Raw genomic sequence first — 4,771 nt, forward strand, 5'->3', positions numbered from 1 at the left:
TATTGGATTGTGCTGTGTCTGTGCATGTCTCCCAACTGTCTGCCATGCCTCTCAGCCTATGTGATGGTTTTTATCACATCACACGGGACTAGTGGAGCATGTGTGGTAGGAGGTATGCTTGTATTGTTGTTGTCAAGCATGTCTAGATTTTTTTTTTTAAAAACCTGCTGCTAATCCTTTTTTCTGCTCCCGTCAGGCAGGGATGGCGTTCATATGTCAACAACATAGCAAAGCCGCACAGTCTTTCAGCTCAGTATGAAAACATGAAAGCAGTAATGAACAGCAGGCAACGGCGCTCAGTTTCAGTCACAGATTGATATGTACAGTAGTCACGAGTCAAACACAGGTAGAACCATGTGAAAACACTCACATTACAGCTGATAGACTTCAGCTAAAATGCTCACAGAAGGAACCAATCATTTTCAAAATGCCAAATTTAACATTTACAGTAACATTTTACCAACTGAACCCATTTATGCTATCACACGACGCCGCTGCGAAAGCTGTAAATCACTAGCCTTGTACTTAAAGCATGCTCTGTAATTGTACACCAATATATTGAGAGAATCGAGCGTAGGATTAAGGGGAGAAGGATTAAGAGTAGAAGAGATGTGCAGAACAAACAGGATGTCACTGCTGTTAAAAGTGCATCTGAAAAATTCTTCCCCTTCTCAAACACTTGCAACACAGTGCTCTAAAATGCAGCTTCACAAATCAGTTCATTTTAATCTTATTATGGAAGCTGAGTTTATGGGATGTCTTTGATGTGTGGTGTATAGCTTTTATTTCACATTTTCCATGTGTTTAATATGACGGCTCTAATGATCTAGAATGTAATGAGAGGTAATTGCCAACGCTAACTACGCCGCTATCGAAAGCCTTTATTGTTCTTTATTGGGCACCATTTGCACCCTGATAGTGCACTCTGCTAAATTAGGCTTGATGCAAATCTTGGTTAATGAGCGATATGTGAGTACTGTGTGTTTAGGCTTGTCTCAATACGGCTATTAAACACAGCGCTCGCTGGTGTGGCACGACGGCAACAACTATCCTCAGAGCATTAATGTCTGATTAGTTTATTTAAATCTGTGTCTAGTTTAACAGAATGACGGCCTCTCTGTTTGCCAGCTGTCCTACATTTTTACTTCCACAACTGCTCCTCCTCCTTCGTGGAAAAAGAGGGCACGCTTTTACCCAACATGCATCACGATCTGGCCTTTCCGTGACCCCCCGTCCACCGCGGTGACAGCGTCTGGCTGCGGGCGGAATCGCGTAACGTTCGTTTTTGACCAATCGGAATTCTCTGCTGCGACTGACTGGTGTGTGGAGCGGTGTCACCACGCAACACCAATAAATATAGCAGGAAAAAAGCGGCAAGTCTCTTAATCTGTGAAATCTGTCAGTGTTTCACTTTTCGCAAGTCATATCATTTTACCAAACCGAGAAAACTTCGTCCCGCTGCGCTTGCCTTACATTTTCTAAACCCTCGCCTTTGTTCCGTGACAACTCATTGTAACTCGTACTGTTTACAGGTCACTGGCGAGCCAGAAAGATGAATCCAAGTTCCTAATGAGTTGACACTTTGTTCCTCATAGAAACAACTCGCAGCTGCGAGAATTATCCAACACCCCCCATTGGCTCACCTTTGTGTCCCTGCCACCTGACATTAGACTGGTCCACGCCGGCCTTGTTAGAGGTCATTAGTGAGGTCAAGGAGTAGGACCGGACACCTGATGGCAGACACAGTTTGTGTGTGAACGAGAAATTAATTTTATTCTGCATGTTTGCAGTTTATTCTACCAGGGACTTTTTTGACTGCCAAAATGCTTTATTTGAGAAAAGCATTTCTGTCTTTTACCTTGCGCTGTCCCTTTATGTTGAAGCCACATGTTGCATGGAAGGACTATTCTTCCCTCCTCCTGTGATGTATCTGTTTGCCTCTGTCTCGGGTGAAATGATCGCCAATTTGGTAACCTCCCCAGTACCTTTAATGTACATACACATGTATAAAATATGGTTTTTACATCATTAGATTAATTTCTGGGATTTTCCAAGGGTAGCTGCATGTGCAACCAGTCATTTTGTTCTTATAAGCAGGCCTGAAACAAGACAGAAAGCACTCAGGTGTTCAAGGGGTAAAAAACACATTGTGTGACCCGACAAAGTTATATATCTTGAATGAATAGAAAAGAATTACGTGAATTATAAAAGGCAGTGTCAACCCGAAGTTTTCAATTCACTCTGTTCTCTTATTTAATCATTTTCTGATTTATTAGTATTGCTGTTTTCAGGTAAGAACATTTTCCCAGCTCCACATCGGAAATCAAGATTAAATATTGGTTGTTTCTGCGCTCAAGTTTCATTTGAAAATGCGAGTGGATTCTATAGATAACGCAAGCCATGAAAAACAAAAAGGAAATATCACATACAAAATAAATGATCTGATGGGCAAAATGGTTGTTAAAGTTATTCTGAAAATACCTGTAAAAGATGGGCATGGTTATGTATTCAGCACACTGTGAGATGTGAAATCTTGGCTGTTCTATAAATCGTGGTTATTTATGTTGCAGATGCGCAAACAACAGGTTTTTTTCCCCCGGTGAAATTTTAAGAAAGAAAAACAAATAGTCTGTCATGGCTGCCAAGCCTGGATTCTGATATATTCCATCTTGCGCGGTGTATTTGCAAATAGAAGCGATAAGGCAGGAGGTGGGAAATATGCTCTTTTTTTTCAACTGCATCTTCTCTTGACGTAGTCTTTTCAGACTTCCTCGACCATGCCGGGCTGTTTTTTCCCTCCATAAATCAAGGACAGTGGGGAGGACGAGGTGTGATTGCTTTCACACCCAGGAAGTAATCACACCGGACCTGCCACAGCTCTGATTAAGACTGATAAATATCCACGAGCAGTTAATGAGATGTCAGGCAGGAACAAGGCCCTTTCCTTCATGCCTATGGAGACACCAATGGAGAGGAAAAATGACCTCGACTTTGCAATGTCACGACCGTCTTTCATAAAAGCAGCGCAACATATTAGTTGGTGCCAGATCATCAATAAAGCGGCTGCACTGTTTTGATTGTAAGAAGCGGCCGGCAGTTGTCGCATTTCTTGACTTTGTCAGCTAAAAAGATAACAATTAATATAATTTGTTTTTTCAAAGGAGTAATTTTTTTTAGATAATAAGTAGAGAGAGGCAACAAAAGGTTCATTCAGGCAGGTTGCAATTAGCTGATGAAAAGCACGTCTTAAATGTTTGTCGCCGGCGCCCCGTCATAAAAGTTGACTCCAGTAACCGAGCATACAGTTCTTTACTTTAAAATTCAAATCAATAAAAACTGTTTTGAGGGTTTTGTAAACACTGCACATTGGAATCACTGGAATTAAGCTCCTCCAAAGGCACACGAGTGCAATGCTGCCTGATAAAACTGTGATGATGACACAATGTTAGCTGGATTCTAGTGTCCAGTCATCTCTCAGTCTAAGCTTGCACTGCGTGGGGCTAGTATCATGATCTGTTTACAGTAAATTCAGGCTTTGCAGCCATGAGGACATCTTATCTCCATGCAACGGCCTTTTCATGCGATTGCTCAGTGGCGCTGGTGTACCTGAAGGCTGCCGTACCTCTCACATGTGACACATTCCCACAACTGTCCAGTCCTGTGACTGTGAACTTCAGGTCACCCCCTGGTCCCTGGGCGCAGTCCTGTTGAATATTGTTTCCCTGGCAGACATACTCATCCCATCAGACAGAAAGCCCATGCAGCTGCACCCAAACACCCAACAATAGGATGCTTGTTCTAGGGGAGAAGAGGATGGGTCCCCCCTTTTTTTTTCTTTTGGGGAAGGGGGCGATGTGAACGGGTGGTCAGATATTTCAGGGGTTTTGCAATGGGATAATCCTTTGTGATGTCTCTTTGAAAGGAAGCAATGGTCTGAAGGTTTTGGGAGCAATAAATAAAGTGAGAAGCTTACGGTTTTCTTTGTACAGTCGAGACAATGCATTCCTACTTTTTATGCAAAACAGCGTGACACAATTTTTCAGAAAATGATCTGTTTCATCTTCCCCTTTTGTTTATGCACGGTAATATATCGATTCACTGTCAGGACACATGAAAGGAACAAAAATCTTACAATTCTGGATTTATTAAAATATCAGACTGGGTTAGCAGAAAACATGGAAGTGAGTGCTTTTGTTGGAATGTTAAAATGGACTGACCTAATCTAACCAAACAGCAACGCATGTAATTAGCACTGTCATAACAGACAACAAGATAATACAGCAGCAACAAGGCATGTAATGTATGACAAAACATAAGTGACACTTTAAGGATAATCGCTGCATGACTCTTCAGTGACGCATCATGCATACTGCTTCTTAGTTTTTTTGTGCAGTTGAGTTCTTTCTCATTTTATTCTGTTTCAAAGGCCCTTAATTCAAGAGAGGAAATGCCGGCTGCAGACAAACGCGTGCACAGAGGCATACACATATTCTTTTGTTGGGAGTATTTGCCAATTAGCAAGTTGTGGGACTGGAGTGGTAATTGGGCTTTCCAGTCGGCTGGTGTCTGTGTACAGCTTAGTTGAGACAGGTCTGAAGCTAAACGCCTCGCTATTTGTCCAGCAATTATGTCAGGTCCCCATGTCATAGTACAGACGTGACCAATTAGCTGTGCCAAGCTGAAGTGAAAGAGAAGGATTATGGGAGAGGATGAAAAAAGTAGACAGAGAATGGGCTGTGCGGGTGTTAGTGGGGAGCCCATGGGGGGGGGG

Source organism: Pundamilia nyererei, unplaced genomic scaffold, assembly GCF_000239375.1.
Source record: "Pundamilia nyererei isolate P.nyererei 1_Seehausen unplaced genomic scaffold, PunNye1.0 scaffold00036, whole genome shotgun sequence".
Lineage (NCBI taxonomy): Eukaryota > Metazoa > Chordata > Actinopteri > Cichliformes > Cichlidae > Pundamilia > Pundamilia nyererei.